The 24,271-nt window shown below is 50.2% G+C and overlaps 1 long non-coding RNA gene across 1 annotated transcript; it reads right to left on the bottom strand.

The window, feature by feature from the left end:
• Positions 1–18,283: 18,283 nt before the first annotated feature.
• Positions 18,284–22,888, bottom strand: LOC117063373. The gene is made up of 3 exons (XR_004428884.1): positions 22,496–22,888; positions 21,430–21,489; positions 18,284–20,223 (listed from the first exon to the last, which is right to left on the bottom strand). It is a non-coding gene; the product is annotated as an uncharacterized LOC117063373 (long non-coding RNA).
• Positions 22,889–24,271: the final 1,383 nt, after the last annotated feature.

Raw genomic sequence — 24,271 nt, 5'->3', positions numbered from 1 at the left:
ATACAGGGTGCTACCTGGAACGATTTCTCTGCGCAACCTCACATGGGTAGACCGGTTAACAGGTCGAGGCAGTTTCAGCTGACAGCCTCTTAAGGCGTCGGCAGGGCTCTATACGAAAGCTCTCCACTGGGGGAAAGCTGTTGATGGCCACGCTGTATGATCCACGTATAATGAAACTTACACTGTGCCAAGACGCAGCCTGCCGTTTTGAGATTTAAGAGTAGACAAAAGTGAGTGGCTGTAACTCACTAAGGAAAATGAGCTGCTGAGTATCCGTGGCAGTGTGGGCAGCATTTTCCAATCACGGAAAAGCATCTTTAGACAGCTGGGCAGGAGATTTGGGGGGCACCAAAAGTCCTCAGTTCCCAACACACCGGAAGGAGCATTTTCAGGAGCATTTTCTGGTCACTGAGTATGGGGCTTCACCACCCTGGGACTTCTAGTGCTCTGAACTTTGAGCCAGGTCTTCCAACATCACAACACAGCAAGCTAAACCCAAGACAGGAGGGCTGTGAACCCTTTCTCCTGTCACTGCTGGAAAAACCTCCTCCAAATTTCAGAGGAATTGTACAGTGCAATGGGAGAGAAGAAATGGTGATAACTGTATTCTAACAAGAAACCCAGATTGTGTTAAAATACCAAAAGTGTTTTTTTTTCCCTGTGTGTTTTTTACTAAGCTTCATTTTTATCATCTGTAAAATGGGGATAATAACAGTGTTTTCCTCGTAGATGGAAAATATCTCAGGTAATGCCTATATGGCACTTAGCACTTCACACAGTATAATGAGTGACAGTTTTTATTATGAAAAGTGTCCACACAAGAAAAAGATAGATTAAAATAGCTCAAGAGAATAAAAAGGCTTCCTATGGAGAAAATGAAAACAAACATATATTTTTGCCATGGAGTGGCTTTTGAGAGGCAGAGGGGGAATGTTCGCTTGCCTACTTTCTCCATCCAGCCAAAGCATTCTATTTATAGGACACGCTTAGGTGTGACCATTTTCTGAAACGTTTCCTAGGAAAAAGCTGCACAGCAAATTTCAGGACAAATGCACAGAGTGGCATCCAAAGTTGAGGGTCCTTTATGCACAAAATAAAACGTGCTCATAATGGCTTGTCTTTGTCCCTGCTTTCCCCAGGGCTTCTTCCCGGGAGCTGGGTAGCCCATCTGCAGGACAGCGAGAGCCAGGGATGCACATTGACAGAAGACGACGGCAGCCACACCACATACCCCAAAGCGGGAAGCTGGAATACAAGCCTCAGTCAACAACCCAGCGTGTGCACTGACCATTATTCAAACATAATGTGAAAAGCTGCAAATGTATCAATTGCCCTTTAATTTGATTTCATGTGACACTAATTTATTTAGCTGAAAGAGGTCTTAGAGGATGATGGGTACAGACACAAAGTGGGGCTGCAGAATCTGCTGAAAGAGCAGACACCAGTGCACAGTTGAGGTGTTTCAGGATCATCTCTGTCCTTCGTCTCTCAGCTTCAGTCTCTGTTTCTTTCTCTTTTAGGCTTTCTCAAAATTAAGCTGTTTCTCCAAGCATAACTTAGATTTTATTCGTAAGGTGGATTTTCTTTCTAAAGTCTCTGCTTCAGTGTAAGTAGTATCAGAGAAAAGCCAGTGGCTGCAGCCAACGTGTACCTCTCATGGGTCTGGAGTGGATAGAGTCCACATGAAGCACATGATAGAGGCCACATGCAGAACATGATAGAGGCCACACACAGCACGTGATAGAGGCCACACACAGCACGTGATAGAGGCCACACACAGCACGTGATCTCTATCATGTTCTGTGTGTGGCCTCTATCACATACTGTGTGTGGCTCTATCACATTCTGCACGTGGCCTCTATCATGTTCTGTGTGTGGCCTCCATCATGTTCTGTGTGTGGCCTTTATCATGTTCTGTGTGTGGCCTCTATCATGTTCTGTGTGTGGCCTCTATCATGTTCTGTGTGTGGCCTCCATCATGTTCTGTGTGTGGCCTCCATCATGTTCTGTGTGTGGCCTTTATCATGTTCTGTGTGTGGCCTCTATCATGTTCTGTGTGTGGCCTCCATCGTATTCTGTGTGTGGCCTCTATCATGTTCTGCAGGTAGCCTCCATCAATCGTGAACAGCAAAAGGCCAGAGTGCATTGCTCATTGACGCTGTTTCTTATTCCCTTCTTATGATGTGTTATGCTAATCATTAACTAATTAATTAACTCACCAGTATCTGTTGAGTACCTGGCACTTAAGGGACTTTGCTAGAATCTCTGAGTGCAGCAGTGACTGGAATGAAGTCCCTCCTGGTTTCCGTTTATTGCCTCTACACATTTATCCATAAACCTGGACAGCTGGGTTGAAAGCCCCCTCACGTCTCCCTCCTTCTCAGGGCTGCCTCCACTCAGCACTTCACGCTCTCAGGGAAAGTCGCACCAGCAGTGTGGGTTGAGGCAACTACCCCAAATGCACAGGGCAGCCATTAGAAGCTGAGGTGCTGTCAGGCGTGGTGGCTCATGCCTGTAATCCCAGCACTTGGGGAGGCCGAGGCGGGCGGATCACGAGATCAGGAGATCAAGAACATCCTGGCTAACAGGGTGAAACCCCGTCTCTACTAAAAATACAAAAAATTAGCCGGGCGTGGTGGCGGGCACCTGTAGTCCCAGTTACTCAGGAGGCTGAGGCAGGAGAATGGCGTGAACCGGGGAGGCAGAGCTTGCAGTGAGCCGAGTTTGTGCCACTGCACTCCAGCCTGGATGACAGAGCGAGACTCCGTCTCAAAAAAAAAAAAAAAAAAAAAAAAAAATGCTGAGGTGCTAATTTGGATAATATTTGTTGGTTTACTTATTTAGTTGACTCAATTTAAATTTTCTTGGCTGACTGACGTCACAAGGGACCTGGCAGGCCCAGGGCCAGGCAACACCTCACCTGCGCCCTCTGGGAGGGTGGCCCCGACAGTCCCTGCCAGGATGCAGAGGTTCGAGGACACCCTCGCCTGACCTGAGCCGGGTTAGAAAGAGTCTTGCTCATCACATCCCTTAGCTCAGGATTTTCCCCAGGAGATGCCCAGACAACTGGGACAGGCAGAGGAAGGTCACAAAAAGGTGCACTGGTGACTCATCAGCTGGGAGTGAAAAACAGGCTCAAATGAAGGAGACACAGAGAGGCCGAGAAGATGGAGGGGGACACCTTGGAGGGACCCGAGGGCCCGGACCACTGAGGAGCCTGCACCCTTGGAATTCCACAGGAAGCCCGACTCTGGGCCAGGGGCATCTAAGGCCCTCGCAGGCGGGTACCCCTCACCCTCACAGCCAGGGAAGCCAGGCCCCAAGGGCTACCAGGTTTGCCCACGGGTGAGTGCAGAGCTGGAGCCAAGGTCAGGTCCCTGTCAGAGCCTCGGCATCCAACCCCCAGCCATGCCCGGGACCCCTACATTCAGCCTCAGCTATGCTCCGGGACCCCACAGACCCCTCTTCCAGCCATGCCTTGAGACCCCCACACCCCTCCCTTCCCCAGCCATGCCTTGAGAAGCCCACATCCCTCCTCCCCGCAGTCCTGAGCTTGGGGTCCCAGCAGCAACCCCATCCCCCAGCCCAGGACAGAGACGCCTTGGGTAAGAAGGGGAAGCCTGGGTGAGAGGAGGCCTCAAAGTAAGGAGGCCTTTCTTTCCTTGTCTGCTGTTCCTATGTTGATGGCTGCCTTGTCCAACTCCTTTGCCTTTTCCCAGGCACATCTGTGCCTGGGTACATGGGTGGGTGGCCCAGCGTGTTCCTGGCGGCCCCTTGCCCAGGCCCCCTCCTCATCCACGCGCGCTGGCCAGGAGCCCACCACACTTCTCCTTGGCAGGTGCACAAGAAGGAAGGGAGTGGCCTGCATGAAATGGACCCTGGTAACTTTTAGAAATAGAAGAGAGACCCTCAGAAGCTTGGCTGACCCCACAGTGAGGACGACGCCAGGGCCCGGAGCTCCTTCTGCAGCAGGGCAGGGGTCTTTCTGGCCCAGTGGGTAGGTGCAGGAGGCCACTCGCCTCCCAAGCCAGGTGCTGGGCGTTAAGTGAGGAGGAGTCAGGGCAGACCAGGCCAGGGCAGGCGGGGAAAGGCCAGAGCCAGGGTGGGGAAAAGGAGGGAAAATGAAACTTCTTGCTGCTCAGAGCTTCCCCCCACAGCAGCGGGCACCGGCTTTGTGCTCACCCATGGTCAGTGGCAGCTCAGCCAGTCAGCAGGCACTCCAAGCCTCTGGGCCTGTCATGTACTGGCCTCTACCTGTGGCGAGGCTCCTCCAATGGTTCCCTTCCTTCCAGACAGTCCTAATCCAGAGGTCAGGTGAATCCTGACTTTGCAGGGAGGTCAAAGCTGTCTTTCTGAACAGGTTGCATCTGAGCTGAGCTGGAAGGGTGCTGGGAGTTGGACGGGCAGAGAAATCAGGAAGAGCATTTCTGCCAGGTGGGACCTGAGCACCTGTGCAAGGCTGTGCACCCCGGGATGGGGCGAGCTGGTTGGGGAAGCCACGGGGGATGGTGGATGCAGGTTGGAGGGTGAGGCCTGAGGGCCCAGAGGCTGCAGCTTTACCCGGGAAAGGGTTCTCTCACGTAAGGCAGGAAGAGGGGCTACCAGGCCCAGGCTCTGGACAGCAGTGCTGACTGGGTGCAAGGAGCCATGGCAGAGGCAAGGGGCGGGGGCATGGGACCCTCGGAGGCTTTTGCGTGGGAGAAGGGCAGAAATGGCACAGAGAGACAGGTGGGGGTGGGCCCAGTTTGCAGGAGCAAGGGAGGACTGCCAGGGCACAGAGGGCTCAGGGAAGTGCCCAGGGTCTGGACAGCAGCGCAGCTTTGTAGGAAATGAGTGAATCGCATGGAATGGAAATGTGGAATGGAAACGTCCTGGCTCTGGAGCCAGGTGGGCAGGACTGCTTTCTTCCGAGGCTGCAAGGGAGCCTCTGTCCCAGGCCTCTCCCCAGCTTGCAGTGGCAAACGGCCATCCTCAGTGCTCCTCGGTGTGTGGAAGCACCACCGGACCTCTGCCTGCATCTTCACGTGCTCCTCTCCCCGTGTGTGTCTGTGTCCAAATCACCCCTTTTTCTAGGGACACGGCCATAAGCATTCAGGCCCACCCCACTCCAGGGTGACCACCTCCAAGCTGAACTAATGACATCCAGTGACCTTATTTCCAAATAAGGACACACATTCTGAGGTATTGGGTGTTATGTCTTTACCATGTCTTTTTGGGGAGCACAGTTGAGCCTGTAACACTGCCTTTTAGGATTTAAAGCTTTACATTATTTCATAGCAAGACGAAGTTTCTATTCTTCTTCCATCGGGACTTCAGAGTGAACACGGTTTCCAAATCCTGCTCCCGATGTCCATGAGAGAGCGCCACTATGTCTGCATCCCCTTGCGGGGCCCAGGTAGGGCTCTGTGAAAAGCACGCCCTTCCTCAGCCAGCCGAGCTGGCCAGTGCACTGGACTTTGCTGGGCTTCCTGGGCTCAAGTTGCAGGGCAGGGTTCCAGGCTGATGGACAATGCAGGGACCACACAGACAGACAGCCCTCAACCCCATCACCCCAAACTGCCGGAGAAGCTGCTCACCCAGCAACGTAGCTGAAGGGTGAAAGGAATGGGGCAGAAGATGGCATGGAGCCCGAAGAGTGCCCTGGAGATCTGTAATTTGGGCTAATGAGAAGCTCCAGAGCGAGCTGACTCGGTTACATAAGAATCCGGAGCTGCCTCCTGCGTTCTTGCCTGGCTTTATTCTCATTGCCTCTCCGTGGGGTTCATTTAAGGTCTGTGGTAGCTGAAGTATTCTAGTCTGAGTGATGGTGGCAAACAGTGTGTCCTTGTGTGGCTGTACAAGGGCTGACCCAGGGGAGGGTTTTAGGGAAAACAAGCCGCCAAGAGCCCCACCGCCCACAATGCAGAGGCAGAGCTGTGGTCAGTGGGCTGCGTGGCCCCGGCCTTCCTCCCGTCCTAAGGGCCGTCTTCGGCATCAGGATGAAGTGAAGGGCAACTACCGCACGTCCTTTTGGGAGCACACCACCCCCTGAAATCATGGTGAAGCGAGATGCAACGCAAGCAATTAACCAGGAAAAAATACCCAAGGAGCTACCGGGAAAATCGTTAAAACACAGAAAAACAAGCAGGATAATTACACAAAATGCCTCCACCAACTCGGAGGAAAAGAGGGGCTTAGAATTGATGGTAACAGCTGGATTTCACCCTCCTATCACAGCAATCGGATGTTTCAAGGAATACATTTTCTTTAAAATGGAAATATATTTTAGTCTTTTGGGGGAGGTACTTCTAATATTGTTGCATTTTATAAGAGTGTTGAAAGTTTTCTTACTGAAGACAAGGCACGCTGAGCCTTGTGCTGCAGATTTAGGACAAAATAGGAACGCTTCTAATCAACTGCTCCATGACTTCTGAAATTGGGAAGATTTTTCCAACATGGTTCTTACAAATATGGGTGCCAGAGCAAGGGCACAAAATTTGCTGAAGAACCCTTTTCCTCTGTCCCACCCTGCCACCCACCCCAAATAAGTCCATAACACTGAGTCTGCCTAGAATCTACAGAAGGTGACTGTTGGCAATATGGACTCTGAAAATACAGGAGTCACCCTCACCACAGGGATATTTAGACTAGCCGGGATGGCAACATGTGTCCCCTTAAACACATTTAAAAACTGAAGACAAGAGGAAATGATGATATTGAGGGTGAAGAAGTGATGGGAAGGAATGAGAATACCACGGCAAGGAGGCTAGGAAAATACGGATGGCTCTCTACCCTTACTAAATCTCGCTCTGTTATTTGCTACATTCAATGGCATAAATGATCTCAGCAAAGTGGATACAAATCCACGTGTACATCTTAGTATTGACCAACAATTTCAAAACCTGTTTGTGTCTTGGGAAAAGTATGGCCAAAAATATTAACTAGATCTCTAGGACAGAAGAACTGAGATGAAAATTTTCAGGAAATCTTCACAATGTGGATGTCTAAATGCACCAAGTTAGCTATATGGCCTGATGCTGAACTAGTATGGGCCAGGATTTTCAGAGCTAGCATTCCATGAATTACTATGAATCATCCTCATTTGACAGCACTAGTAAGGCATCCCTGTGCCTCTGTGACCAAGTCACTGAGGAGGATCCAAGATTCTAAGAACAGACTGTTCTCAAGGAACAGAGAGTGTGTAAGGCAAGGCAACTACACTAGTAGATGCAAAATAAAGCTGAACAAAATGTGCCTATGTAATCCAAGTTATATATATGAGGGTGGGGGGATGAAAAATGAGGAACTGGGCAGATTAGCCAAGCCATATGGAGACTGATTTTTAACTTTCAGACAAATGATCCAACAAAGGAAGTGTGTTGCGGTTTTTGTGGTTGTTAACCTTCTCTCAGAGCTAAATGCTCTGTGGGAGGCATAGCTCCGATGCTGAAGTATTGGAATCCCTGGGACATTTCTGTGGTTTCTGCTTGTGCTCCAGCTCCATGGCAGAGAAGTTGGAGCTCAAGTGCCCATGTGTCAACGAGTTGGAACCGATCAGAGCAGAACCTCTGACCAGTCCTGAATCTCACAGAACGATGTTCCTCCTGTCCCTGCTTCACTGACCTTCTCATAGTCACGGATGGAGAATGTTCCTCAAGCCCTCAGCTGCCCAGGCCCCACCAAGGACTGGGTGTGTGCGACGATGTCATGGAGGAACCGCTGTTCTGAGATGAAGCCACATGTTAGAGGCCTCAGTGTTGGGACCACATTATTTTGAGTCATCACAGACTTGGTTTTCTCAATTTCACCTTTGCATTTTTCACTGGCCTGTGATAGGGGTTAAATTGTATCCCCCAAAAAAACACATGTTGAAGTGCTAACCCCCAGTACCTGTGAATGTGACCTCTTTGGAAATGGAGCCATTGACGATGTAATTTGACTAAGATGAGGTCACCCTGAAGTCGGCTGGGCCCTGATCCAACATGCCGGGCGTCTTCATAAGCAGACAGAGACTCAGAGGAAGGAGGTCACATGAAGACAGAGGCTGATTGGAGTGATGCGGCCAGAATCTGGAGGAGGAGGAAGGATGCCCCTGAATCTCCAGAGAAAAAGCAGCAGCCCCACCAGCACGGGGCTTTTGGATTCTGGCCTCCAGGTTGTGAGAGAATAAATATCTGATGTTTAAAGTCACCCAGTTTGTGACACTCTATAACAACAACCTTAGGAGACGGACACAGTCTGTGTTGAGGATTATGATGGGAAACAGGCCATAGGGAAGTCATGCTTGCATTCTACAGACTTAGCTGAGAACCTATTCCTCTCTATCCCTCAGTGCCCACAGGATATTGGTAAATGCTGGTTCCACGAAAAGTGCTCATCTCTCCTGCCAGCCCATGTGTCACCAGGAGTGGGTCACAGGTGTCCTGAGCTCTGGATTCCCTGCATCTTTGGGGTTGGATGGCCCGGGACAGTGGCAGCACCGTGGGGGGACGGGGTCCTTGGAGGACTGTGAGTGGCCTCCTGCCCGGGACAGTGGCAGCACCTCAGGGGGACAGGGCCCTTGGAGGACCGTGAGTGGCCTCCTGCACAAACCTCAGCATGTACTGCAGCTTTCACGGTTCCTGTGTCCCATGGTGCTGAGAAGGTGGGAAACGTTGTCCAGGTGGACAGCTCTGTGTCTGTTCATGAGGAGCCCTTGCCCTGCCACCTGGAGGCTTCCGTTTGCAGCTCACGTGAGTTGCCACTTGGATCCATTTTCTGAGTCTTGTTTTTTGTGTTTTACAGGTCATTTAAAGTCCTTTAGGATAGAAAATACAGAAAGAGTGAACAAATGGATGCAGGGAAAGGGGAAAGGGGAAACCGAGGGCAGCATAGTTTACATAAGAGCCGCCCTGTAAACTCTAGGGTCATCGCACCTGTCGAGAAACTCTGATCATCAGTTGGGTTTTTCTTCTGTAGGAGCCTCAGTGCTTGGTGCATTCCACGCATACGGAAGCACAGACACATATCACCTGCGGCAGAGACAGCCGTGCCTGTCTAGTTTCTTTTTATTTTTTATCATTACCATTTGTTAAATGTTTTCTGGCTCCTTACAAGTGTCCTGGACGCTGTGCTGGGCACCCAGTGCTGAATAAAAAGTAAGGCTCTCATCTTGGGTGTTTACTTGCTAAATTCTCTGTAGAGGCAAAGGCTCTATATTCAGAAATTTTAGAATGAACAGGAATTAACATTAGCAATGAATTGAATGCAAGAGCCAATCTACTCTGTAAGTAAATCCTTCCCATAAGTCCTTTTAATTTTTATTGGATTATAAATAACTTCCTGGGCCAACAGCCAAGGGAAAGCTGCCTTGAGAGAGCCCAGAACAATCCGCACAATGAAGCTGCTGTGGCTGGAACTTTCTACTCTCAGGCATGAGCCTTCCTTACAACTGATCATTGTAATTTCCACACAGAGATTTCAAATTGAGTCACAAGAATTAAAAGCACAGGCTCTGGAGAATGTGGAAGACGATCAATAGGGAAGGAGGTGGAGACGTGTGGAGATGATTGTTCATATGTTAACACTGGAGATTTTCCTGCATCCTCATCACTTTTCCTGCCTACAAGCAACTCACACTATTTCTTCCTTGGCCACAAGATGGAGATTTTTTTTTTTTTTTAGAGAAGAAAGAGGGAAAAAGAGGAGCAGAGTCACTATGAGGTTCACCAGGCCTGGAGTATAGATGAAAGGCCTCAAGAGTGGGGCTGCAGAGTGTGGGTCTGGTGACGCAGGGGCAGACAAGCCGCACAGGAGGCTCTCCCAGGGAAAGTGCGGGCAGGGACGGGTGGGAAGTGGGCACGGTGCTGACAGCTCTTGAATTTCCTGTGCCATCCTGTGGCTGAATATCAGGATAAGTGTCTCAACGTATTGGCCAGCTTGTCCATCTCTTCCCAGCAGGGTCAGCCGTAGGTGGTCGGTGTCCTTGGCTCACGTGGTTTATTTGGGTGACCATCTTTGGAAGACGCTATTCAAAGCACTTTACATACACACACTCATTTAATTCTCTTGACAATCCCATCCTACAAGATGTTTTTAAGTCCCCTTTTTACAAGGGAGGAAACTGAGGCACAGTGAAGCTAAGGTGCTTGCTGAAGGTCACACAGCGTGAGTGGGAGAGCCCCCATGTGCACGCACTCACTGTATTCCCTCTGGAGAGAAGGCACTTCTCCATTCTCCTGATTTCACATTCTCACATTGTCTTGTGGATGGAGGCTGTGGGCCCCCACTGAGGAGGGGCTGTGGCCAAGCGTTCAGAGTGAGGTAGACCTTCACATTCACACCTGCCCCGAGCAGGGCCAGGCCCACAGTGCCTAAGGCCGGGTGGTGATGGGATCATTGCCCTCCTTGTGGGTAGCAATAACCGGCTCCTCCCTAGGAGGGCAGGTGGGACCACGATCAGGGTGGTGGGTGGGACTCTCCTCCCCAGGTATCAGCCAAGGGACCTCCCTCCCTGAGGCTGTGGGGCAGTGGGCTCCTGCATCTTAGATTGTGTGCGTATTTGTGCAGTTGAACTGGCATCTGTCTTCCCAGCTGCGTTGTGGGCAATATGAGGTCAGGTTTCATGTGTGCTTTTGCTCACACCTGGTGCCCGGCCCTATCTGAGCCAGTGCCTGGTATACAGCAGATGCTCATTTGCTGTTTGTTGCGTCATTGATCGCCCCCACTGGAAATCTCCTGAAAGGAGTGCTCATGGGACTGGGTGAGTCCATCGCCCTGGGGCAGGCTGATCGGGGCATGGTTTGTTTTTCAAATGTTTCATTTTTGTGACAGTTATAAGTGAGCATGGTTAAAAAGCAAGATGGACTCACAAGCATTTCGGGACAAACACCAGCGCTCTGCCCGCAGAGTGGGCACAGGGGCTCGCGGCTCTTTTAGGGGATTTCCACTGTCTTCCCAATAACACGGCAATGCTGCTCTTTCCCACCTGGTTCCAGCCCGGCTGCATGGCATCCAGAGCTCTGATCTACTTCACAGGCACAGAGCGGCCGCCTGTGCCGTCGCCACAGGGCAGTGTCGCTGGTGCCTCTGCGTCCTGAGCAGCTTCACTGGCTGTGGTGCAGCTGCACGTGGTGGTGTGAGGACGGGAGCTGATACTGCAGAAGGAAGGGGGCGACCGGGGGCCTCCGAGGTCCCCACTGGGAACCTCGACCTCCTCCTCTAGCCCTGGCCCTGGGATGCCCCATCCACCTCCTCCTGCACGCATCACTGGCTGCTTTGTATCCTTGTGGCCTCCTCAGATGGGGTGGGACCTCAGCGTGAAGAGGTAACTGGAATTCATAGGCTGGAACGGCATTTTCTTATTAATTTATATATGTATTTAAAAGATGCTGACACTCACAGTTTGATAATTTGTAGAAAAGTCCTTGCCTCTCTACTTCATCGCCTTTATTCCCTTCTCAGTCTGAATTAGTACATGGACTGCCTTGCAGAAGGATCCCATCAGGATGGAATCCACGTCTCCAGAGACACACACTGATTGGCTCAGAGCAGGAGCTCCTGGTGCCACATGGAGGCGCTGGTGAAAGCCAGCACCGGCGAAGAACATGGCCCCTAGAACCGTGAGCAGAACTGAGAGGACAGTGAGGATGACATGGGAGAATCACAGCAGCCGCTTGTTCCCGGGTCTATAACATCCAGCCCGGTGGCCGGAGGCTCAGCAGGTGTGTGGGTGGATGTGGGTGTGCGTGTGTTTGTGTTACGTGTGTGCATTGTAAACATCCCACGTGCCCCTTCTGCCACCCGATTCAGTGTTTGAAGAGCGAGCCGTGAGTCGGCGACAGGACAGAATCCTGACAGCAATCTGGTGGGTCGTGACCAGCACTCCTTTTCAACAGAACAGGATGTAATGAAGTGTGTCACAGTAAAGGTGAGCTTCACCTCACTTACCTGCGTGCATACGCGTGAGTCTACTGAGGCAGGCCACAAAACACGTTTCCTACTGCCGACGGGGATCTGAAACATTTGGAAAACACTGAATCAGATGTTACCTCCCTACGGGACATCCTTTTAATTTGCTTACACTTATTAGCACACTTTCCTTATAAACTTATAATTTGTATTTGTTATTTATTGTGGCTCTTCATGTGGTAAAGATTTTAAAAAGATAGTTAGATTTTCAAAGAAAACCATGAGCACACACACCAGTTATGATTCGGCCATGGTTATCCATGCACCTCTGTGTTTTCAGTGAGGTTTGGTCGGGGGGAACGTGTTCCTTGTTGAATACAAAGCTTGGTGAAGTGTTGTTGGGAGGAGACCCCTGATGGGGACACAGTCTCTGTGGAACGTGGTCCAGCCCAGCCTTCGTGCCAGAAGGAGGATGCGCCTGGCAAGCCCTCTGTAGCTCGAAGACACCCAGGGATTGGCACCAGAGCAGCCAGGACCCCCGGGCTCAGGAGAAGCCAAGTCTTCACCGGGAACCCAGGCTCATGCATTTGGATGGAAAATTGTCGTGGGCTACACAGCCTGGGGCAACACTGTGTCTTCTCACTGTGTCCAGGAAAAATGAAGGAGAACTTGAGTGAGATCATTGATTCAGGGATAGCTGAGTCACGCTCCGTCTCTCCCCTGGAGAGGCGCACCTGCCTGCCTGGCACCTCCAGGAAGCCTCACTGCAGCCAGTCTCCTCGACTTTCCTTCAGCCAGATGTCCGTTTCCCGAAGCGGCTGGTGCTCTGGGGGTGACCACTTCCTCTCTGCTGTGTTTCTCGTTCTGCTGTGTAGTGGCAAAGGCAGAAAGGAAAGGTATGTAGAGCACCAGAGTCTCTCCTAGGTGATGCTGAATCCAGGAGGGAGAGGTTCAACTGGGGAGGGAATAAAGAAAAGGAAATTCAGGGAGAAAAGGGGCAAACTCCGGGACAGCAGGCAGTTCTCCACCTTGCTCACATCAAGCCCGGGCACAGGGTGTGGTGGGTCTCGAACTCCCTCCAGACTCGAACTGTTCCCTCTGGTGAGGACGGCACTGCCCATCTGTGTGCAGCAGCTGAGCTCACTCGGAGGAAAAGGTAAGGAGCGGAGCCCAGTGTCTGAATGAGACTCCTGTCCACAGGAAATGAGCAAGCACCTGTCCACAGAGGGGCAGGCCAGGGAAGTGGCCCCACAGTCCCACGTGGAGACACTGCAGTGTCAGGCCAGGAGCGGCCGATTTCCAAGTGGCCCCGTGGGTCAACGTGTGTGTATGGACAGGGTCAGCGACTGTCTTCCACCGAGACCAGCCTTAGCCAATTATGTAAGTGCCCGGAACTGACATCCATTTCGTATCTCGCTCCGTGGAGGAAAACGCTCTCCACTAAGAACAACACCGACTCCGCAGCCTCTCAGACAGTTGCAGCAATTTTCACATTATTCCAGACCCATTCATGGTCTGACAGTTTGGTACTTAAGTTATTTTCCTACTTCTGCTTAAACTCTCCCCAAGGGAATAAGCTAACTAGTTTAACTCTTTTTGCACCTGGCTGGCGTGTGTGTTTATGGCTTTGCTTGCAACATGTAATGACCCCTTGCAGTCTCATTCACCCTTCATGGGCAGAGAGCCCGAGCCTGAGCAGGTGATGTACTAGAAACAGGCAGGAGAGTCCACAAGTCCCGGCTAAGCCCTGAGCCTAAAGAAAATCCAGCTGAAAACCAATTTCAGGAGGTGAGGCGCAAAGCTGAGAAGACAGGGACTCTGGGCTGAGCGAGCAGGTGTGTTCACAGCTCGGTGTATAAGGCAAGGGCCAGAGACAGCCAGGAGCAGCCTGGAGACCAGAGGCTTGCGGCAGAGAGGGAGGGGGCAGGTGGCGGCATCTGCAGTGGAGGAAACGTAGTCCCATGAGAAGAAGCACAGTCAGTCCTGTCCAGACTGCCCAGGGCTGCGAGGGCCCACAGTCCCGGGAGATGCCCAGGCCAGAAAGGGCAGCCTCTTAGTGGGGATGAGGCAGAGGGAGCCTGGGACCGGCAAGAAGCCTGCGCCCTGCGCTCCGTGCTCCCAGCTGCGTGACTCGCCCTCACTGACAAACTTGGTGTGGTGGAGAAGGGAAGATGCTGAAGAGACCCTGGAGGGACGTCCCTCCTCTAGCGTCACCCTCCCAGGACGGTGAGCTGTGCAGGTGAATTCACACACCCGTCTTGGTGGTAGGGACGTCCCTCCTCCAGCGTCACCCTCCCAGGACGGTGAGCTGTGCGGGTGAATTCACACACCTGCCTTGGTGGTAGGGACGTCCTTTCTCCAGCGTCACCCTCCCAGGACGGTGAGCTGTGCGGGTGAATTCACACACCTGCGTTGGTGGTAGGGATGTCCTAGACAGAATCAGAGGGCGTTGGGAGCATTCAGCACAGAGGCTTTCAAACGAGGGGCACTTTGTTTGGACGGAAGCAAAGAGGAAATCCCCCCGAAGCACCCCCGCGCGGCTGCTGTGCAGGCTCAGGGTCGGTTCCTCCTCCTTCTCTGTTCACTCAAGGCTGGAGCGCCCGGGCTCCATCGTCAGCCTCCTTCTCCACCTGCATTGATTCCTTAGCCAAAGCCATCCAGTCTGGGCCCGCGGCTGGGAGACAGGGAAGGAGAGGACGTGTGGGGCCCGTGGCTCTTGACCTGGGTGACATGAGGGTCACCTCCAACATGGCCGGTGCGCAGCCTCCCAGGAACCTGAGGTCAGCGTCTCCGGGTCAGTCCTCAGTGACATCTCCAGGCCTGGGTGGCCTTAAAGTGTGGCCACAGGTGGGCACCACTGGGACAAGCAGCCGTTCCCACGCCAGCAGCCAGTTCCCACACCCGGAAAGGGAGACAGTGCCCAGGGCTGACCCCTCGGGACAGCCTAGGTGCGAGTACCAGTGACACAGCCAATTCCAAGAGAAATTGCAAAAGACAAGGGTGCATTTTGAGTGGTTGTGTAACAGGCTGTGAAGGGCCTCTGCTTGAAATGCTTGTGTTTTTCAGAAAGACTTTGCTACAACCTGCCATAACAAAATTCTGCAGACTGGGTGGCTTAAACCACAGAAACTTACTTCCTTGCAGTTCTGGAGGCTGGAAGTCTAAGACCAAGGTGTGGGCAGGGCTGGTTCCTCCTGAGGCTCCTCTCCTGGGCTTCTGGATGCTGTCCTCTGCCTGTGTCCTCTCCCAGCCATCCCTGTGTGTGTCTGTGTCCTGACCTCCTCTTCCTATAAGGACACGGGTCCTATTGGATGAGGGCCACCCCTATGGCTTCATTTTACCCAACGATCTCTTCATGACCCTACTGCCAAATGCAGTCCCATTGTGAGGTGCTGGGGGCGAGGGTTGCAGTGTATGAAAGTGCGGGAGACGCAATGCAGCTGGTGACGCAGCCCTGCAGAGCTGAGCGCATTGCCTGGCATGCACTCATGCCGACTCAGTGTGCGGCTGGGTAGATGGTCCCTTGAAGGCATCTGTTAAATTTATTTATTTTTAGCATCGCAGAGTCACCGAGAGAGCGAGGCTGGGGCTCCACTCTCTGTGGGTTTGTCGTCACCGAGTGCAGCTTTCTCACAGACTGGATCAAAGACTCACCACCCTTTAAAAAGAAGAAGAAGAAGAAGAAGAAGAGGGAAAAGCAAAAGTCAAGCAAAAATTTCAGATATGTTGACTCCTGCGGGCTGGAGCAGCTCCATGGGACGCCCTCTGCAGCTGGTGGCCTCGGCTTCTCCTGACAAATGCTTCATTCACTCTGGCAGCTGTGGCCCCCCGGGGGCTGCCGCGTGCCTGAAGCTGAGGCGTGGAGAGCCGTCTCTGCAGCAGAACCAGCAGCAGTGGGTGCAGGGGAGCCAGTGACACTCAGGCCTGGGACCACACCAGCCTCTCCAGGCACAGACGGAGCAGAGAGCCCAGGTGACCTGAACACTCAGGTCACAGAAACAACTCAAGCCCAGGCCCCCAGGCTCAGGCCGGAGACCCCCGCGCTGGCCTTGCTGTTGCAGGAGTGGGCTTCTCTTCTCCCTGCTGTGAAACACCAGACTCACTGCCCACCAGGGGCTTTTGCCGGAGACAGAAAACACTAAGGTAAACGAGGCCTGCTTGGGTTGTTGCAGTCCCCGAAAGTCCGTGGCTATAAACTCATTCAGCAGTTACAACGCAGAGCTTGTGGAACGTGAGGGAAGCCCCTGGGAGTTGATCGAAACATGCATAAGGAGAGAGTGTAATAATTAATAATAATAAAATCATAATAATGCCACATGCCACGCACCAGGCGCTGTCCTAAGGACTCTGTGTATATTAACTCATTTCATTCTCACAATAAACTCATGAAATCTTCCCCAGTTTTCAGTGATGAACCAGAGCCACGAGGGATCAAAAAATATGCCCCGTGTCATCCAACCAGAAGGTTCAGCCAGGATCTCCACCCAGGTGGGCTCCAAGGTCCTGCTTCAGACCTGCACACTAGGAGCCTGTGCAGCTGGTGACAGCTCCCACCTGGCTTTCATGCACCTTTAACTCAACAATAGAGGCAGCCCCTGATGATGAGGAGGGAGATGGGGTGATGTGGTGCAGGCCGTAGTGTCGAAGGGCAGAGGAGGGAAACACCCAAAGGAGACCGACAGCCGCTCTCGGAGGGCGTGATGCCTGGTGGACGTGGAATAGCCTGACAACCAGTCCTCTTGTCGCCGGAAATCCCGTCTCGTCTTGACACGTCTCAGCCGCGTGACCCTGGCAAGTCACTTAACATCAAACGCTTAATGTTCCTAATTTAGGAATGTGACAGGGTGCATTTTCCAGTGATGGCGGCACTGGTATATTTAGCCCAACCACATGGTCTCCTACAATGCACATGGCACCCCTCCCACTGAGGGGGCTCCTTACTGCCCCAACCAGTGGACTGCAATCTAGGTCATGAAATGTGCCGACCCCTGCCTGGCACGTGCACTCTCTCTCTCCCTCCCCAGGACTACAGTGCTCCCTCCCACCCTCTGTCTCTGTCTCTCTGTCTTGCCATCTCTCTCCCGATGTTCGCCTTTGGAACTCAGCCACCATGTTGTAAGGAAGTCCTGACCACAAGGGGAGGCCACGTGTAACGTTCCAGTGACAGCCCCAGCTGCAGTCCTAGCTGGCAGCTATCACCACCTGCCAGGCTTGTGGCCGCATGAGCCTTCAGGGGGCCCAGCCCCCAAGCTTCCTGTCGTCCTGCTGAAGCCCAGACTTCAGGGAGCAGGGTGGAGCCCTCTGTGCTGTACCCCATCCCTGTTCCTGACCCACCGAAATTGATAGCAACTATATTAGCAATAGCAGTGTAATTTTCTATTTTAGGTATTTGTGAAAATTAAGTGGGACTATGTGAAAAGGTTTTGTAAACCACTGTGAGATACACAAGTATTGGACATTACTATGACAATAATTATGAGAAGCCCCTTGGGCTTGAGCATGGAGGTCCAGTTGTAGTATTTCTTTCGAAGCTACTGTTATGGTTGGAATGTTTGTGTCGCCTCCAAAATCCACGTTGAAACTTCATCCCCAGTGCAGCAGTAGTAAGACATGGGGTCTTTAGGAGGTGGTAGGCCATGGGCCATGCGGGTTTTGCCTTCATGAATGGGACTAGTAACCTTGTAAAAGGGCTGGAGGGAGCTAGCTTGGCCCACTCTTGGGTGGCCCCAGGTCTGAGTGTCACTGGCTCCCCTGTGCCCACTGCTGCTGGTTCTGCTGCAGAGACGGGCTCTCCATGGCTCGGCTTCAGGCATGTGGCAGCCCTGGGGGGCCACAGCCACTAGAGTGAGTGAAGCATTGGTAGGAGAAGCCGAGGCCACCAGCTGCAGAGGATGTAGGTGGGGCTGCTCCAGCCCCCAGGTGTCAACGTATCTGAAATTTTTGCTTGACTTTTGCTTTTCCCTCTATTTTTTTTTAAGGGTGGTGAGTCTTTGATCCAGTCTGTGAGAAAGCTGTACCCCATGATGACAAACCCACAGAGAGGGTGGAGCTCCAGCCTCACTCTCTTGGTGACTCCGTGATGCTAAAAATAAGTAAATTTAACAGATGCCTTCGAGGGACCACCAACCCAGCCCTTTGGTTGTGTGAGGACATGCATCGAAGGCACCATCTTGGAAACACAAAACCATGTCCTCACAGACTTGGAACCTGCTGGTGTCCTGATCTTGGATTTCCCAGCCTCCAGAGCTGTGACAAATAAGTTTCTATTGTGTATAAATTACCCGATCTATAGTATTTGGTTATAGCAGCACAAATGGTCTAAAACAGTCATACTGATACTTTTAATAGAAATTTGATAAGGAAAGTCTTGCAAAATCTGTGAGTTCTTAATACATAATATGTTTTCCATCCCATCTCTGAGGTGTTGGTGTCCTACAGCACCTGCTGCTGGTGTGATGGCCACCATCTACTGTGCACCTGTTTTGTACCAAGTGCAGGTAACCTGGAGCAGAGAATTCCCCTGCTGGGAACTAGTCATTCCCATCATTCCTCAATTGGCAGGATCCCTATGATTGGATCTTCCACAGAACTGGGTGTCAGAAGCTGCTCAGTTGTCAGGGCGATTTCTCTGCTCTGAAACCTGGGGTGAGGCCACGGCTCACTGTAGAGACAGAGGACGTCCTCCTATACCAAAGCACTGGGGTCCAGTGTGACCCGTGGTGTGAGGCATGGCAGATGCCGTACGGTGTGGGGCTTAACTTAGCCCCAGAGTTCAGGCAACTATATCTGATCCTGAAATATGATTTTCTCTATATATTACTAGTTTATATACAATTATTAATCCTGATATGGCACCCTTTTTCCATGAAAACACTCCAAGAGTGTGAAGTGAATGCATTTGGCCTCGGATGGAAGGAGAGAGAAGGGACGGGGAATTGACTTCCTGAGTCACGGACTGGACGCTGGATGTAGTACCTGTATCGATCAGTTTCCCCAGGGAAATAAAACCAAGTCTATATCCAGATATATATCAAGGGAGGCAAAGAGAGGGGACAGGTGTGTTGAAGAACCCGTCCTTCCTGCACAGTTTTGGGGCCTAGTGAGTAAGTCTGATTTCCTGGGCAGCTGGAAACTGAGGCAGGATCAGGACCTTCCTGGGAGCTTTCTCCTCTGCAGGGAGACCTCGGCTCCCCTCTCCAGGCCTTTCTGCTGACCAATCAGCCTCCCCACCCCTACGAGGTTAGGCAGGATGATCTCCTCTACGACAGGGTAATTGGGGGTGTTCGTCTCATTTACAGAATACGTTCACAGCAGCACTGGGTAACCGAGCATGGTGGCCTGGCCAGGGGACTCTCAAGCCTGACTGTCTCAGTCCACCCTTGGACCTGCCACCCTCCACATTGCCTGAGTCCATACTCATCTCCAGATCAAGACAGCAGCAAAGTCACGCTGCTGCCGGAAACACAAGTATGCTGCACGCAACTGAAAGCATGCTCCCTTTCCCCAGAAAATGAACGTCTGGGTGACGTCCACGCTTCTCCTGGATGTCCTGCAGCAGAAATGAGGGGGGCCTGTGCATGAGAGTCACCCCAGCTGGCACAGTCACCCTTATCTTCGCATGCTGGTTCCATGGCACAGGGAGTCCAAGGCTGCCAAGTGGCAGGCCTCACTTTCAGTTCAATGGAATCACTGCTGTATCTCCTGGTGGAACCATTTTCTCCCTTGGGAACTGAGACCTGTTGGCCAGCAGGGGTCTTGGGTACAGGAAGCAATGCCCGTGGGTCACTAGGGGTAACACTGAGTGGTGCCACTCTCATTTCCACCCTGTTGATTCCTGGGCCCATGAATCCAGGCCAGGAGAGACAGCACCACATGTCTGATGCAGGTTTAAAGCACTTACAACCTTGGGAAGAACCTTGCCCCAGCCCTGCAAGGAGCTGCCACCTGGCTGGCTTGGTAACTGAGTCTTCAAAAGGCCATTCTTCTGTTCCATCAAGCCAGCCACTCCAGGACGGTGGGAACATGGTAAGACCAGGGAATCCATGAGCGTGGGCCCATTGCAGCACTTCTTTCCTGTGAGGTGAGTTCCTTGGTCAGAAGCAATGCTGTGTAGAACACCATGACAGTGGGAAAGGCATTGTGTAAGTCCTCAGATAGTCATCGTCGTTTTGGCAGAAGCATTGCATGCAGGGAAGGCAAATCTGTATCCAGAGCAAGGTTGATTCCAGTAATAACAAAGCACTTCCCTGTCCATGATGGAAGTGGTCCAGTGTAACCAGCCGGATACCAGGCAGCTGGCTTATCATGCCAGAAAACAAAACCACACCTGGGACTCAGGATTGGGTGTGAGCATTGCTATAGAGTAGGAGAGGGGAAGGAGAAGTTTACTACAATTTAAACTTGGGATGGATTGGGTAAGAGCATTGCTGTAGACTAGGAGAGAGGAAGGAGACCATTACTACAATTTAAACTTGGTATGGATTTGATGTGAGCATTGTTGTAGACTAAGAGAGAGGAAGGAGACCTGCACTACAATTTAAACTTGGAATGGATTGGATGTGAGCATTGCTGTAGACTAGGAGAGAGGAAGGAGACCATTACTACAATTTAAACTTGGAATGGATTGGATGTGAGCATTGCTATAGACTAGGAGAGAGGAAGGAGACCTGCACTACAATTTAAACTTGGAATGGATTGGATGTGAGCATTGCTGTAGACTAGGAGAGAGGAAGGAGACCATTACTACAATTTAAACTTGGAATGGATTGGATGTGAGCATTGCTGTAGACTAGGAGAGAGGAAGGAGACCATTACTACAATTTAAACTGGGAATGGATTGGATGTGAGCATTGCTGTAGACTAGGAGAGAGGAAAGAGACCATTACTACAATTTAAACGGGGAATGGATTGGGTAAGAGCATTGCTGTAGACTAGGAGAGAGGAAGGAGACCATTACTACAATTTAAACTTGGAATGGATTGGATGTGAGCATTGCTGTAGACTAGGAGAGAGGAAGGAGACCATTACTACAATTTAAACTTGGAATGGATTGGGTAAGAGCATTGCTGTAGACTAGGAGAGAGGAAGGAGACCATTACTACAATTTAAACTGGGAATGGATTGGGTGAGAGCATTGCTGTAGACTAGGAGAGAGGAAGGAGACCTTTGCTACAATTTAAACTTGGAAAGATGTTTTCCTTTGAGTGAAGACCACTAAGTGAGGAGGAAGGAGCTGGCAAGCTGCCGGGTCATGCACCACTACTCAGAGTGTTTGCTGCCTGCCCAGCAGCAGTGCAGCCTCAGTTTTGCTCAGATAGAGACTGAAGAGTCCCCGACCTCAGAGGAGGCCAGCTCCTGCCTCATGCCGGGGGATAAACCGTGGTTGCTCAGAAACAGCAATGGGGCTCCCTTTCCATGCCCCCAGGTTAGGCTGTGTGTACCTGTGTGCCCAACTCTTGCCGTAAAGTATAGGAGAAACTTGGCCAGGGGATGCTACAGAAAATACTTTTCCCAGATGAGAAGGAGTATCTTCCCGGAGAGAAAGCTTCCTTCTGCACCTACCTCCTAACTTTCTCCTTGAGATGTTGCTGTTTGGAGCTAAGGCAACTGTCCTGTGACCATCTGTCAACAAAGGTAAGGATAAAAAGACAAACTCAAAAATATATTGGCATGATATTTATCAGAGTTATTTTTAAGAGCAAAAATGAAAGAAATAAAAAAATCCATACAATGAAATACAATCATAGACATGTTATTGGTAAGAAAATGTTCATCATAATTTATGAGGGGACAAAGGCAGGTCAAAAATGGGATGTAGGAACCCATCCTGTGAGTAGGTGGGCATGTCTGCAGAAGACCATAGGAAAATACATCAACATTGGTCATCTTTGGATGGTAAAATTATGACTGACATTTGTTTTCTAATTTTTCTTCAGTGAATTTGTAATACATTGTATACATCTCAGTACTGAATTGTAATGTGAAATGTTTTCACACAGTGTGATATGGTTTGGATCTGTGTCCTGACCCAAATCTCATGTTGAATTGTAATTCCGTGTTGGAGGAGGGAACTGGTGGGAGGTGACTGGATCATGGGGGTGGACTTCCCCCTTGCTGTTCTTGTGATAGTGAGTGAGTTCTCCCGAGACCTCCTTGTTTAAAAGTGTGTAGCACCTCCCCACTCGCTTGCTCTCTCTCTGCTGCTGGACATGTGAAGACATGCCTGCTTCCCTTTTGCCTTCCACCATGATTATAAGTTTCCTGAGGCCTCCGCAGAAGCAGAAGCCTGTACAGCTCACAGAACCATGAGCCAATTAAATGTCTTTTCTTTATAAATTACCCAGTCTCAGACGGTTCTTCACAGCAGAGCCAATACACAGTGGAACACAGAAAAAAAAAGAAAGAGAGAGAGAGAGAAAGAAAGACAGAGAGAAACAAGGAAAGAAAGAAGAAGAAGAAGAAAAGAAAGGAAAAGAAAAGAAGGAAAGAAAGAAGAAAGAAAGAAAGAAGAAAGAAGAAGAAGAAGAAAGAAGAAAGAAACGAAAGAAAGAAGAAAAGAAAGGGAAAGAAGGAAAGAAAGAAAAGAAAGAAGAAGAAAGAAAAAGAATTTTTCAAAATGGGACTTTACCTAAAAGTAGAATCACTGTATTATTGGGAATGCAAAAATCTTCAACGTGAGTAGAGGTGTAGTTTCCTGGGGGCAGCCGTAACAAATCCTCACAAAGTAGGTAGCTCCCAAGAACAGAAATGTGTTGTTTCTCAGTTCTGGATGCAGAGTCAGAAATTAAGCTGTCAGCAGCTGTGCTCCCTCTGAAGCCTGCAGAGGAGAATCCTTCCTTCCTTTTCCCAGCTTTTGGTGGCTCCCGGCATCCCTTGGCTTGTGGCTGCATCACTGCAACCTCTGCCCCCGTCTTTACATGGCCTCTTCCTTGTGTCACTGTGTCCCGTCCTCCTAAGGGCACTGGTCATTGGATTCAGGACTCCAAATCCAGGATGATTTCATCTCAAGATCTTTAACTTGATTCATCTGCAAAGATCCTTTTGTGAATCTTTTGTGAATAAGGTCACATTCATAGTTACTAGGAGTTAAGACAGACGTATTTTTTGGAGGGACATTATTCAACCCAGTAGAGTGGATAATACCAAGTGGCTTTCAAAAGGGACTTTTACTACTGAATTCTCATGACATGAGGTTGTGAGAACTCCACTTACTCTATCCTCACAATGTTTATTGTCAGGTTGTTTAATTTTGCTAATCGGATGCATATGAATTATTATCTCCCTTTTCCCGTTTGCCCCAAGAATACTCGCTGGTGGTACTTGTGGTTGCAGCATTTACCCCAAGACACCTTTGCCACCATTCTGCTTTTAGTAGTGGTATTTCCATTTACAAAATATAATTCTTGATTGCTGAAAACATCAAATCCTAGAAAACGTAGCACTCCTACATGTGATATTAACACTGTTCTTAAACGGTTTTTGGCCAAAGATTCATTTGATGAATCCAAGTCTTCCAAAATAGATGATTCTCATGATTCAGATTATTCTGATGTTAGTTCTGTTTAGAAATAATTCCAAAAACAGTTTTTCTATTTGATTTTCACATTGAAAATCAGTCAGATTTTCTGCAGCCTCAAAGAGCATGTTTATGGAAAGCAAATGAGCACTGGCAGTGAGCTGCACTTTTTTCTTTGTAAACAGGAGAAAGGTTAATTCATATTTTTCTGATTCCTAAAGATATTATCTTCTTTCTTTCTTTTCTTCTCCTTTTGCTATTCACGTTTCTATTCATGTCTTCTATGAAACACTTGTTCATGTCTTTTGTCCATTTCTATCGTGTTTGTTTCTTTTTGATTTGCAGGTCATGTGGCTAATTGTCAGGAGGGACCAGTCTTCAGGGCGTCTGCAGTATTTTTTCATTTCCACCCGTAATGCACCAGTGCTACAGATGCTCCCCGTCTTTACCAGCACTGAGTGTTTGGAACCTGTATTATTGCAGGCCTGCTCATAGGTGTGCAGTCGTATCTCGCAGTGGCTTTAAGTTGCATCTCCAAAAGGGTTAATGACGCTGAATATCTTTTCATGTGCCAAGATGCTTTCCATATATTCTCTTTGGTGACACGTCTGTTGCCTACTTTTATACTGCTTGCTTGTTTCCTACTGTTGAGTTTTCAGAGTTCTTTATAGACTCTGGATAACAGTCTTTTATTGGATATGTGACTTGCAAATATTTTCTCTCAGTCTGTAGGTTACCTTTTAAGTCTGCTCAGCAGTGTCTCTTGCAAAGGAGAAAATTTTACTTTTGATTAAGTCCAATAATTATTTCATTTGACTGATGAAATATGCTTTTGGAGTCATATCTACCAGCTCTTTGCCTGATCCCCAGTCACAAACAATTTATTCT

The sequence above is a fragment of the Trachypithecus francoisi genome, unplaced genomic scaffold (genome assembly GCF_009764315.1).
Source record: "Trachypithecus francoisi isolate TF-2019V2 unplaced genomic scaffold, Tfra_2.0 Lachesis_group18, whole genome shotgun sequence".
Classification (NCBI taxonomy): domain Eukaryota; kingdom Metazoa; phylum Chordata; class Mammalia; order Primates; family Cercopithecidae; genus Trachypithecus; species Trachypithecus francoisi.
This window is presented reverse-complemented; position numbering and strand designations above follow the sequence as displayed.